This window comes from Mus caroli, unplaced genomic scaffold (genome assembly GCF_978045245.1).
Source record: "Mus caroli unplaced genomic scaffold, Mus_caroli_1 scaffold_4, whole genome shotgun sequence".
Lineage (NCBI taxonomy): Eukaryota > Metazoa > Chordata > Mammalia > Rodentia > Muridae > Mus > Mus caroli.
Window position 1 is genome coordinate 111,333,435 of NW_028227259.1, and position 14,940 is coordinate 111,348,374.

Sequence of the window (14,940 nt, forward strand, 5' to 3'; positions counted from 1 at the left end):
AGTAGCTTCAAGCCTGTTTGAAGAGTGTCTCCTAACCCTCATGAGGCAAAAACAATGACTACAACGTGGATGGTTTTGTACTTCTTTTTAAGCATGTCCTATGAGCAGAATAACCTTTTAAGGGTGACACCACCAATCTTAAACACTGAGCACGTTCCACCTTGGACTCCACTGAAGCAGTGTTATAAGAAAAATAACAGGGGACTGAAGAGATGGCTCAAAGCTTAAGAGCACTGACTCCTCTTCTAGAGGTCCTGAGTTCAATTCCCAGCAACCACATGGTGGCTCACAACCAACCATCTGTAATGGGATCCAATGCCCTCTTCTGGTGTGTCTGAAAATAGTGACAGTGTACCCACATACATGAAATAAATAAATCTTAAAAAAAGAGAAGACAGAACGGCCTCAGAGATGGCTCAGTGGGTAAGAACATTGGTTGTTCTTGCAGAGGACCAGGATCATACATAGGGTTTATGGCCATCCCTAACTCCAGTCCCGGGGGATCCAGTACCTCCTCTGATATTGATGGGCACCAGAAACACATGTGCACATACAAACAGGCAGGCAGAACTCTCATTATTAATAAAATTAATTAAAAAATAAAGCAATAGGTTTTGCACTAGAAAATTTAATCCCAACACATGAAAGAAGATAGAAAATTAATAACCTCATCTCTGTTGCTAGATCAGACAATACCAGTCACTAGTGGGGAACCAAGAAGATGGAACACCCCCAAACCAGAAGAGTACAAGCTATGAGTGAGGAGCACAAATCAGAAGGAGAGAGGGCTGTCAGGTGGTTTATCTCTAATCTGAAGGGGTGTGCACACTCATTCCCTACCTCGAGATCACCATGCTGTGCTTCTGTGTGCATTTAATTATGTTTGCCCTTAGTGTAGATTCCTTCTGTAACTGCTGAAGACTATAGCCTATGCTGTAGAAATGACAGCTGGGACAAGACCAAGGAAGTGATTTACAAGCAGACAGACGACTCCATAGCCCCACGCTGTCACTTTAACTCAGTCTTCAAGAGCAGGGGACAAGGTCTGGGGAGCCCAGCACCTCCATGCTGCTCTAGACACCACGTAATGCTTTGTACTGAAAGGTGAACCCCTGGACAAAGGTCATTGGAACCCCTGGACGAAGTTACAGGCAGTTACAGAACCACTCAACGTGGGTGCTGGTCAGCAGCCCAGGTCCTCTGAAAAAGCAGTGCACTTTTAAAAAAAATTTTGTTTTCTTTGTTTTGTTTTTCAAGACAGGGTTTCTCTGTGTAGCCCTGGCTGTCCTGGAACTCACTCTTTAGACGAGGCTGGCCTCGAACTCAGAGATCCACCTGCCTCTGCCTCCCAAGTGCTGGGATTAAAGGCGTGTAGTGCACACTCTTTAATTACAGAGCAGTCTCTCTGATATTTACCTTTAAAAAGTACTTATTTTTATATGTATTTATTTATTTGCATGTATTTATTTATATGGTTCCTGTGTGGTGACAGAGGACAATCTTCAGCAGTTGGGTTCTGGGAACTGAATACCAGGCATGGATACCAGTGCCTTAACTCCTGAGCCACAGCACCTTCCTTTTGTCTATATTTAAAAAAAAAAAAATCCCATAAGTAAATATTCATATCAGGTGAAAGGAAGCATAATTTTATGTTAAAATTAAGAATACTAGCATTCTACACCCCCTGCATCTGTTGAGAAAGCATCCCTTGATTTGTCCTAAACACAGAGAAGATGGGTGCCTGCTGCAGGTGGAGGTACACAGAGAAGACGGGTGCCTGCTGCAGGTGGAGTTAGAAGCTTGACAAATAACATGAAAGAATGTGCCCTTGTTAATTTGCTTTCTTGGTAGTGATACCAGACTGGAAACTTATTTTTAAAAATTATTTTTTGATTTTTTTAGATAATAATAAAAACTTCATCATTTCTCCCTTCCTTTCCCTCTCTACAAGACCTCCTGTAAACAGCTCCTTGCTCTCCTTCAAATTCACGGCCTTCTAAAACTTAATTGTTTGATACATAAATATAACCTGCTTAGTCGATCAGAAACCTCTCTTAACTAGAGTGTCTGCTTTGGTTTTTTGTTTAGGTTTGTTTTTGAAACAGAGTCTCGTGTAGCCCAGGTTGGCCTTTAGTTTTCTGTGTAACCAAGGATACCCTTGATCTTCGACCTCCTCTTTCCAAGGGCTGGGGTTACTGGCTGTGCCACCATGCCCAGAGTGCTTGTTTTATAAGGATATATCTATACTTTGTGTACATTCCCTCTAACTTTTCTAAAGACTAGCGTGTGATTTAGACAAGAAACTCGAAGGACAGAAAAATGAAGTAGCTCCTAAATATTTCCCCAATATTCTCCCCCCACCCCACCCCCAACTCATAAAAATGTGACTTGAGTCAAGGCAGGATTCCAGTCTGATGTTTCAATTCAGAATAAGACTTGGGACTTTGTAGTTGGAATGTCTTCCCTGGAATGTCTGTGTGACAGTGACTTCCTCGGAGACCTGTAGTGAAGTACAAGTCTCTTGAAGGACGAGACCACACATTCATTTCTTTACATTTCTTACCACTAGAGAGACACAAGTAGTCAGCCGAGGCCTTAGAGCCGCCTGGGAACTTGACCCGATGGAGGGATTTCCAAGACCCACCAGGACAATCCCAGTCTAAAGATAGCCTCTTTAATTCTTAGACATCTAAAGGGTTATACTGCTTTCCCGTGGTGGACTGTCTGTCCTAAGGCTTCCCAGCTCCCCCGAGGTCCCATCCATCTCAGGACTAATTTCTCTCCTCTCCAAGCTGCTGGTACTCTGTTCCCAGAACATTGACCTCGGCGGAGGAGAAACAGCTGGTGGGAACTTTATCCACAGTAACCCTTCACAGCCCTGTGTGAAAGACCAGCGGGCAAAAGTTTCATAACTCTCTAGCACGGTCTCATTTTTAACTCTTGCTCTTGTGTCAAATGTCACAACAATAAAAAATGCCAGTGTGTATAAAATACCATGGAAAGGCAAAAATGCCCACACTTGATATATACATGTAGGACCCTGCTTCTTCTGGAGTCTTTTTTTTTTTTTTTTTTTTTTAAAGATAGCTCCAATTCTAAACGAATCACGTCAGTTCCCAAAGCTTGTTTGTTCTGAGAAGTCTAACATCTCTGAGTCCAAATTGCATTTATAAAATTGAGTCCATCAACTGGGAGTAATATAAGTTGTTAGAAGTGCATTCCAACTTGTTAATTTTGAAAGTATGTTCCTCGGAACATGGGCGTCTGAGGCCATCTGTGCTGGGGACGGATGGACGCGTATCTCTGAGTGTCTGAGCATTGAGTGGGACCTGGGCTATTCACATTTAAAAGTATAAACAGCACAACTGGGAAATGTTTTAGTGCCTCCTTGCTTAACCCTTTATCGACTGAAAAAGAAACTTTGATTGGAGGAGTGTGAAGAGAAGGAGAGAGCCAAGACTGAAAGGAATCTCAGCTGCAAAGCGCTTTGATGTGCCTGCAGTCTGGAGGGGTAAAAGTGGCCCCGAAACACAGCATCAGAACAACTATGCAGTGGGTTCTCTATCCTCTCCCCTCGCCTTTCTTCAAGTCCTCTTTGAGACATGGTTGTATTTCTTGAAAACATTCTTGCATATTTTTCCTTAACTTTTGTTAAGTACATCTGAATGGCTGCGGAGGGGTGGGGAGAGCTCAGCAGTGAAGAACAATTAGTGCTCTTGCAGAGGACCCAAGTTCAGTTCCCAGCACCTCCATGGTACCTCCATGGGCACCTGAACTCACACATAGATAAAAATAAAATAAATCGGTAACAACGATTACAAAAGAATAAAGCACATCAGGGTATTTATAGTTGGACTTTTTTTTTTAATTTTTATATTTTACACGTATGAATATTTTGCCTGCATGCATGTACACCACAGGTGTCAGCCCACCTGGAATGGGAATTAAGTATGGTTTGAGCTACAGCGTGGGTGCTGAGAACCAAGCTGAGGACCACTGCAAGAGCAAGTGCTCTGAACTTATGGTCCACTCTCCAGCACCCTTGTTTGTTTAAGTTTACACAGGAGCTTGTGTAAGGGAAACTGGCCTTGAACTAGTGATCCTCTGCCTCCCTAGTGCAGAGGTTGTGGGTGTGGGGCCGCCACAGCCAGCTGTATCAGGCTTAACTCAGTGTAGCAGAATCTGGATGCTGTGACCCTAGAGCTGCATGGTGACATTGCCTCTGTCCACCAGATGGCAGGAATTCCTTTGGCATGTTCTGTGAGGCAGCTGCCCGGGACACTTGGATGGATCTATCAGTAAGACTTTGAAGACATAAACACAAAACATCGACTCTCACAGAAAACTAAGTTTTCAGGCAAACAGAGCTGGTGGTGGTTTAACCATTCTCTACCCCCGGCTTCTCACCTGTGTTCCTTCCCCGGGCTCCCCCTGTACCTTATTACCAGTCCCTCCTGTCTATCATCTACAACAAGGCTTTATCTGTCTAATGTACGTGCCTCTGGGTCTCTAGTGCTCAGCACATAGCATGCCTGCAGTGAGGTTTATTTTTGTGTTTTGTTCTTTGAGGTCAATGACAGTTGACTTCTAGAAATGAAGGTCTGTGTATCTTTTTAAGTCTTTGGGCATGAGCAGAAATGCTGAGCACCTCCCTGCCCCCACCTTCATAGCTGGAAGGAGGAAAACCACTCCTGAAGCTTGGGGGCTCATTTCCTCCCTCCAATGCACCCCCCTTCTATTAGTGGTCAGTGGCATAGCTGCCAGCACTGTATTTCCATGCTAAGCTCCAGCTAGGATGTTCAAAGCACCCCCAGGGTCTGTCCTCTCTGCCATCTGCCTCCTTCTAATTTCCTTCTCCAGCCTCCCCTTTCTATATACCTTCGCCCAGACCGCCTTCCCAGTCACTGTGTAGTAAGGGACAAAACCACTTTGTTTCTCTGCCTCCACATCAGATCCTAACCTGTCTTTTGCCCTGGACAGATCATGAGATACACCTTGGTGCACTCAATAAAGAGGAATTGTTTTGATAATCCAAACAAAGCTAAGAATGTTTAAATTCCTCCCACTCTCTCCTCACCGCAGTGTGATATGAATCCAACTGTGTTGTAAGAGTGTGGCCGCAGGCCTGCACTCTTGAGTTATGAAATGTTGCAGCAAACTCTCCTTGTATAGCAATGTTATCAGCCAAGAACTCTAGCCTTAACCCCGCCATTGAGAAATCCGGAGAACTTTCTCTTTGTGCACAGGGACTTTCAGAAGTTTCTGCCTAATCGACATCTGTAGCATTCATAAGAATATGTGATGACATAAGGATGCTGTGGGGACTTCTCTCGCCAGAGACTATTTGTACTTCTGGTCCAAGTTGGGGCTTAGCAATACTGCACGAGCCCTCAAGCCTGATGCTCCGTTTCACATTTAAGGGATGGCAGATGTTAGAACTGGCAGCTGGGAAGAATGCAGTGGGTGTAAATGAGAACACCGTGTCCCTTCCTATGTGTGTGTGTGTGTGTATACATACATACATACATACATACATTTTCCAGCATATGATGAAGTTGGAATAAGGAGAAAAACATGGCCTTTAGCTTTTTAGTTTTCTCTGAGTATTAACTTTAGAGAATTTCATTTCCCTCGTTCTTACTTTTTTGCACATACATGTGTACCTGTATAAGGAGAAGTAGGGACAATCTTGGACTTCTGGTGACATTCCGTCTCCCTCTTTGAGGTAGGGTCTGTCATCGGCTTGGAACTGAGTGAGTGGGCTAGGATGACTGGCAAGGAATCTGTTTATCTCTGCTTCCAGTGCTGGGAATACAAGGCACTCACTCCATCCATCCATCCATTCATCCATCTGTCCATCCATCCATTTGTCTGTCTGTCCGTTTGTCTATCTATCTATCTATCTATCTATCTATCTATCTATCTATCTATCTATCTATCTTCTATCACTAATCTATCAATCATATCTATCTATCTATCTATCTATCTATCTATCTATCTATCTATCATCTATCAATCAACTATCATCTATATTAATCATCTATCATCTATCTATCTATCATCTATGCATCATATATCTACAATCTATTTATCTATCTATCTATCTATCTATCTATCTATCTATCTATCTATCTATCTCTCACCTATCTCTATTTATCTATTGGCGCTATTACCAGGCACTCAGTACATTCATTTATTTATGCATCCATTTATTAATTTTGAGACAGTGTCTCACTATGGCATGTTGGCTGACCTAGAACACTCTCTGTAGACCAGATTGATCTTGAACACAGAGGTCCACCTGCTTCTGCCTTCCAAGTGCTGGAAGTACTGGTATGCACCACCACACCTGGCAAATTGAAATAAATGTATTTATTGATTTGAGGGCAGGGGGAGCAGGGTTTTACTATGTGACGATTTGTTGGTGTAAAACTTGCTTTGCTTGGAGCTGTTTTCTCTAACCTTTCCACTATCCATTTCTTTTCAGGACCTTAAATCTTTGATATGTTACAGAAGAGGTGGGCACATGAAAAGACGGGTAGGAACAAAGGAATGGGTGTGAAACTGGGAAGGTTGAGCTGCAGCAGGCTCAATGGCCTAGAGTTTCACTAAAGCCCTGGGGTGATTAGAGGAAGTGCCTCTATTGTGAGAGCCCTGTCCCAGTGCTGTTAGGCATGGGCTCTGCACGGGTTGCTTTGAAAGGTGTGCATCAGGACTTAGTGGCTCCTAAGAGGGTCATGGAGGTATTAAAATACAATGAAAATAAATGGTTGATATATTCCTGTGTAGGGCACCAAGGCTTGAGGGAGGAAATGAGAGTTGGTTCGAACTCACAATGTCTCAGATGCTAGCTAAGGAGTTTGGGTTTCAGCTCCACAGATGGTGCTCTGCGACACCCCAGGAACTCAGGAAAATGACACAAGTTTTCCTACTCAGCAGGAAGACAACTCTGCTGTTTCTGGATAAGGTAGAGGGGCCTCAGGGAAGATGGAAGCAGAGACTAGATGCCCTGTTTCAAGCCTTTGTGACGAGAAGGTTCTTTTGCTATTGATACATACAAGTGTCTGGGCACAATGCACCTCCAGCTTTGGAGATCTGTGGGTAAGAAAAAGGATCTTCTTTTCATAGATGCTGGCTGGACCCACTCCATAGGCAGGTTTGTTTATTGTGGTCTTTTGTGTGACTGATTATATGTGTCAGTGTTCCAACTCTACTGGAATCCTAGAGTACCTGCCACTTGCTGTCCTTTTGTCTGTCCCCAGTAATCAACACAGAGCCGCACTCTCCTCTGGTTCTTGTGGTTTTGGGTGTTTACTGGGGGTACATTCCCTAGGATTTGATAACATGGTAGAGGAATAGTCTAGTCTCTCCACTTGCTAGGAGAAGTCTAAAGGTGTCCCAAGATTATATCCAGGACATGGATAGGAGACTCGACTCTAGTGAGCCAGGATTACGTCAGTCAGTATTCAGTCTTCTAAATCATCCAAAACTGTTTTTTTTCTGGAGTTCTGACTCTTGTTTCATCACTTCTGAGATTTGATGCTGGAGAAGTATTCATAGTAGGAGTAGCGGTACTCAACCTTCCTGACACTATGACTCCCTCTTTTTTTATTAGATATTTTCTTTATTTACATTTCAAATGTTATCCCCTTTCCTAGTTTTCCCTCTGAAAATCCCCTCCCCTCTCTCCCTCCCCCTAACTATGACCCTTTAGTACAGATTCTCATGTTGTGACCCCAGCTATAAAACTATTTTCATTGCTACTAATTTTGCTATTGTTATGGATCATAATGTAAACATCTGATGACCCCTGTGAAAGGGCCGTTCGACCCAGCAAAGGGGTGAGACCCACAGGCTGAGCACCGTTGACCTAGCAGATTGAGGTGGCCCCTATCCTTTTTGAAAGGTATTGGATGTAGGGTTTATGGAGACATTGAGTCAGTTTGTCAGGGGTGCATTTGTTAGGAGAACTATGACTGAAGTGAGGAATCTGAGGAGAGTTCAAGCCTAAGTGGCTGAGTTGGTGTCTCTTCTTATAGCTCTCTGACAAAGGGGGGTGGGGGGTTCACAGCACACATCTTCAGCCAGGCTCCCTGCTCAGCTGGAGGCAGGGGAGGAGTTGAGGAGAAAGACGTATAGCCTTCAATACTCCCTTTGATGTACACTCACTTCCCCAGAGGAGAAGTCCTGGCACAGACTCACAGCCAATACTCTCAGTAGAGTGCTAGTCAGTGGCCCAGAGGGGAAGAAAGGCTCTTTGCAGGTGTTCTGGCTCAAGCAGCAGGCTGGGCTGGTCCTAACTACAGTTTTATCAATGTCAACTCTAGGAGAGAATCTGTTTTGACCTTGTTAGCATGAGAAGCAGTCTATTCTAAAGATGTTAGTGCCCCCCTGTCCCTTTCCCAGGCTGGTGAACCATGGCCTCTCCTTAAACTCAGATTAAGGGCCACCATCCCACCTGTGAAAAGGAGTGGGTTTGAATCTAGGTCTCACATACAACAGGCAGGTGTTGAAGGAAATCAGGACTTTGTGGCATGTCCTAATTCATGGGTTCAAATATGTGGGCGTGAGAGGTTGATGACCAAGAAAAAAAAAAAAAAAAACATGCTTGCAACACACAGAATGGTGTGATGAGAAAGGTGTGATGAGATTCCCCCTCCCAGACTCCTTGGGGCCTCTTGTTAACCCCTGCAGTGCCGGGAGGTTCTCTACTAACACTACCAAACTTACAAACACTTTTCCAGTGTCTCTCCTCAATGCCAAGGACATACGGTCCATGAAGAATAGGTCCATCTTGTTCATACCTCTCCTTTGTTTCTTCACAGGTTTCCAGGCTACTACTGGGCCAGTGACACATACATGAGGAATAAATTATAATTTTGACAGTGCTAAAAAGTAATCAGATTTCTTTTTTTTAAGTATTTATTTATTTATTTATTATATGTACATACACTGTAGCTGTCTTCAGACACCTCAGAAGAGGGCATCAGATCTCGTTACAGATGGTTGTGAGCCACCATGTGGTTGCTGGGATTTGAACTCAGGACTTTAGAAGACCAGTCAGTGCTCTTCCAAACCACTGAGCTGTCTCTCCAGCCCTCATGTTTCTATTTTACAGGGGGAATTGACACTCGGAAGGCTTTAGCGACTCTCCTGTACTCATTCATATAGCCAGAAGGTCCAGGAACCTGAAGGGCAAAGGTGGGTAGCTAGAGGTAGGCGCTTCCACCTTGCATGCCCATGAACATGGCACCAAGCAAATGCATCATCTCCATTCCATGTCTGTTCTTTGTAACAGAACAGACTGCAGCTCTCTTTAGCTAAACAGCTTAATAGACGAGGGTCATGAGGTCACAGAAGAGAAGAACAGCCAAGGAGCTGGGGGAGAGTTGGGGTTCCAGTGTTAGAAATTAGATTGGATGAAGGCTTTGGAGTCAGGACTTCAAGTTTTTCTCCAGCGTGACCCGTGACTCATCCTTATTTGGAGTTCCAAGAGAGAATCTAACTGGCCAGAGGAGGGCAGCATGCCTGTATTGACTAAGACTGTACATAACGGGGGAAGAGGAAATTCCTTCCAAAACAATTCAAGTGAGGTTACAAGAAAAAAGTAAAAGTGTATACCAGGAATCCAAAATAAATAGCAAGTGTCCACTGAAGCAGTTAAATGGGAGGCTGGCTGCCAGAATCCTGAGCCAGGAGTTGTCGCCCTCCCCAAAGCACCCCAACACCCCCCAGGATGTGGAGTGGGGTGGGGGGGCTGGTGGGAGAATCTACCACAATGCCATCTTTGAATGCCTGCTGGGCTCTCCTGCCTGCCCCCCTCCTGCCCCCAGTCACTTGTGTTGTTCACACCTTCCTGTGGGATTATTTCAAATCCCTATTTCCTGATGACCCAACATCCTCCTGTGCCTGACTGGCAGGGGTGAAGCCTGCCGAGGCTTCAGGTAGCATCCTTGTCCAGCCCGGCACCGGCACCGGCACCATTTTCAGTAACATCCTGTGTTCATAACTCTCCAGCTCAGCTCCAAATGCCAGTTTTGGGCTGTGAAATTTTCCATGGCCTCCTGCTAGGCTACTCTTCATATATTCCAGCCCGCAGACATAGTGTTCAGCTAGTCTCCAGCCCCCATCCTGTGTTCCGTGCCATTATCACCTTCACAGGACACATCTGACTTTTTCTAACCGCCCCACTGTGGAGGAGGGGTCTACCCTGGGAACCCAGAGATGGTAACTCTGGTATACTTACATGAAGCCATCCTGGCAGCACCAGTACTGGAAACCATGGTTTTGGTTTGTGAACAGCAGTGACAGCCTCCCTCATTAATAAGGTCGCTACTAAGTCAGGTGAGTGGGTGTCTTGGAATTCTACTAAAAAACACCCAGAGAGCCCACGAGTCTGTGTTTAGGACAATGCCTTGAGTTTTTGTAGAACTTACCAGTTCAGTATTTTACCTCAGCAAGTGCCTCCTTCTGTGGTGTCAGGCCTGGGGTTAACATGTTCCATATGCTGTCATCAAAGCTCACGAGTACTATAGGGCTACACAAAGCACAAAACAGGCTTGGGATGCTACATAACTGAAACTCATACGGCTAGCATATGGTAGAGCCCAAACTCAGACCTGCTATGTTTCCCAGGACACTCAGGTTCAAACCTACCTCCCATGGGTATTTTCTCTCCTATGCAGGCACATGTGCACACGAGCACACAAACCATTGTCCCCCACAAAAGACTTTAGGGTTTTTCTGCTCTATGTTTTAATACCTTTATTTGGAGCATAATTTATGTATTAAGTCCACCCATTATAAGGCTATACAGTTGATCTTTAAGTAAATGTATATAGCAGTACAGGCAGTATAATAGTAATAGCCAAGTTTAGAACACTTGCCACCCCAATGCTTCCCTCACCCTTATGTCAGACCCTGCTGCTACCCTTGCTCTCCTGAGTGGGGTTTTTTTTTCTTCTGCAAATCAATAAGATCAAACATGTGACATGAAGTTCACGCAGGATGCATGTGTCATTCCATCTAGTTTCTCCTATTGAGTTAAGCATCCAGTATTTGTTTTTCTGGGTCTTGTTTTCTCATTCAATTACAATAATCTCAAGTTACACTCATTTTCCTGAAAAAGTTATTTAGTTTTTCATGTTAGAATTCTTTATGTATTCTGGCTATAAGTCTCTTAGTAGATACAGATACCTTTCCTGTCTATGGCTTAGCTTTTCTTTTTTCTCAGTGGTCTCTTTCTAAAAAAGCAAAACTTTTAATTTCCAGGATGTTGATTGAACCTGTCAATATTTTTCATTAAGGGAGCATGATTTGGATCTCATGTTTAAGAAATCTTTGTCAAATTTATATCTACAAAGATATTCTTCTGCCTTTTCTTCTAGATTAATTTTGAATTTTTGCACTGGGTCCATATAAGATGAAGAAAGGCTCTTTATTTATGTACCTTTATGTCGGCCTCCAGTTATCCCAGCATCCTTTACTGAAGAGGACATTGGTTTGCCGTAGTGTTGCAGTCAAGTCAATGATTTTGTCAATGACTTTAATGTCAATATCTGAAGTCAGCTCTGTTTCACAGATCTATGTTTTTATTATTACATTAGCACCAAACTGCCGTGGTTGCTGCAACTTTATTAAAAACCTTCCAAACTTCTGATCATAATTGTTCCTGTTAGGTTCTTTGTATTTCCCCATAAAGAACCAGCTTGTCAGAACAAACAAACAAACAAACAAGCAAACTGATGCCTTCTGTTACAGACTAAAGTGACAGCTCACTATTTGGACTCTGCTTCTCCGGACCACTGAGGGTTGAACCTATAGCCAGGTGCATGCCTGACTCCTGAGCTATATCTTCAGCCTTACATTTGGTTTGTTTGTTTCTTGAGACAGGGTCTCTGCCTGGACTTGATCTCACAGTCTTCTCCACTCAGCCTGGAATCACACGTCTGTTCCACCAGGCCTGGTAATAATTGCTACCCTAACGCTTTTGCATCCTGTAATCTATGAACTCAGTGGCTTGTTTTGTTTGTTCAGACCTTTTGCAATTTCTTGGCAATGCTTTGAAGTTTTCAGTGTGTAGTTTTTACATTTCTTTTTGATAAAAATTGGTCCTGGGTGGAGAGATGGCCTAGCAGTTAATCCCAGCACTCGGGAGGCAGAGGCAGGCGGATTTCTGAGTTCGAGGCCAGCCTGGTCTACAAAGTGAGTGCCAGGACAGCTAGGGCTACACAGAGAAACCCTGTCTCAAAAAAACCAAAAAATAAATAAATAAATAAATAAATAAATAAAAATAAAAATAAAAGAATGCTTGTTGCAGATACAAGAAGGTTGAAATAATCCCATACACCCTATCAGATCACCACAGACTAAGGCTGGTCTTAAATACCAACCAAAAAACTGGAAAGTACATATACACATGGAAGCTGAACAATACTCTACTCAATGATAAATTGGTCAAGGAAGGAATAAAGAAAGAAATTAAAGGCTTTTTAGAATTTAATGAAAATGAAGAAACATCATACCAAATCTTATGGGACACGATGAAAGCAGTCCTAAGAGGAAAATTCATAGCTCTAAGTGCCTCCAAAAAGAAACTAAAGAGAGCTTACACTAACATCTTAACAGCACACCTGAAAGTTCTAGAACAAAAAGAAGCAAATACACCCAAGAGGAGTAGCCTGCAGGAAATAATCAAACTTGGGGCTTAAATCAACCAAATAGAAACAAAAATAACTATACAAAGAATCAACAAAACCAGGAGCTGGTTCTTTGAGAAAATCAACAAGATAGATAAACCCTTAGCCACACTAACCAGAGGGCACAGAGACAGTATCCAAATTAATAAAATCAGAAATGAAAAGGGAGACATAACAACAAAATATATCTGAAAATAATTATTCTGTTTGTTGAATATTAACAGTTGAAAATATTAAAATCATGTTCTACAAACAAACAACAACAACAACAAAAGAATGCTTATTGCTCTTGTAGAGGACCTGGGTTTAGTTTCTAGCATGCATTTACTGGCTCACAACCATCTGTAACTCCAGTTTTAGGACATCTGATGCTCTCTTCTGACCTCCACAGGCACTACATGCATGTGATATACGTGCATTCAGGCTAAATAAATATCAGTCTATTTTACTCCTTTTGTGCGACGATGAATGAAACTTCGTTCTTGGCTTCATTTTTCCGTTTATTATTATTATCACGATCATTATGGTTTTGTATTGTTGAGACAGGGTCTCTCTATTATGGAGCTCTGTATGTCCTGGGACTTGCTATGTAGCCCAGGCTGGCCTTGCGCTCACAGAAATTCTCCTGCCTCTGCTTCCCTAGTGCTGAGACTTAAGGTGTGGGCTACCAGGCCCAGCTGCCATTCCTTGTTAATGGAGTATTCTGTGACCTTGCTAAGCTTGCTTACTGGTTTTGGTAGATTTCTGTAGATTCCTTAGGCTTTTCTGCAGATAAAACAATTCCTTCTCTTCTAATTTACCCATCTTTAGTAACTTTTGCACATTACATCTGTAGGATCTCTGTATAGAGAGGAACAGAGAGGTGTTATGAACGATCATGCCTGTCTTTCAGTAGATCCTAAATGCTTTGATTTCAAGGAGAATCTTGTCATCCTACACTGGAGGATGTTACTTTCTGCTTCTCTAAGGAACTCCTCAGCTTCAGCTGTGTTCTTCCTAAAAGACCTGAAACTCTCATAATTTTGTTTGTTTGTTTGTTTCAAAAAAGATGAGTAACTCCCATATTTCTTGCCAGGGTACAGTTGGGCATAATGGGATCCACCCAAAGTCCTTTGACCACATTCCAGAACCAGGTTCCTCAGAGATTCCCACCCCACCTTCAGTGACTCTGTGTCATCAGCCCCACCATCATCAATGGCCAAGGCACAAACATGTCTCCACTGCCTGCGTATTTTCCCTACGTGTCTGCTCCACACTCCCTTAAAGTCTGACATCATGACCTGTCTCTGTCTCCAAACCCACACAGAGGCAGCCATTTTGAGTGTCCTCCCTCCAGATTCCCACCCTCACACCCTTCAAAAAATCTTTTGCATGAGGTCTGTTGCATGGCGTGATTTTTGTGGCATTCTTGGCTCCGGGTTGCCTTGAAACCCTTTCAGATAGAGCTCAGATTTCCTTTGCATCCGGTTTTAAGCACCTGCAGAGGAGTAGCTGCGTTTGTTAGTCCCTTTCCATGATGAGCCTCTAGACCCTGAAAGGCGATGCCCTCCTAAGCGCTATGGTGTTCTGCCACCAGCCTCTCTTCACACCCCAGTTGCCTCTGTGGAGCACCTGGTGACTTCCAAACAGGCTGATCACCCTCAGCCTCTCAGCCCACCATGTTCATTTCCATCTTTGACTGCTAGGATGCCTGCCCATTTCCCTCTGCTTGTTCATATCCTACTCATATGCCAGCACCCACCTCATTCTTCCTGGAACCCAGAGATCTTTCCATCTCTGCTGCCTAATTTAGTTTATGAGCATAGCAGGTTGGTGGTAGGTAGTCAGTAAGGCCTTTCTCTGGTTACTTGGATAGAAGAAATGTACCTAGCAACGCTGATAAGAAATCTATCATCAGCCAACAGGAGGATGCCACCTTATATTTGAGGATCTTATAGCATCTGTGGAGGCAGACCTTCAATATTCTGAAATAATTAAAGGGATTAGGTGGGCAGTGGGAGCCAAGATCGGCTGTTACCTCCCATTAACCCTCAGTTGTGCCTTTCACTTGACCCTGCTCTGTTCCTTGACTACCAACTGACTTGGGTGGTAGTCCCTCCTTGTGGACAGGAACGTACTGGAGGCCCTTGATCCCTTCTGGAAATCATCTAGGGTACCATGTAATGGCTAGCCAGGTCAGAACCAGTCCAGGAAGTTGCGGAAGCCCACACTGCCTCCACTGCCAGAGAGGTAGGTGTAGGTG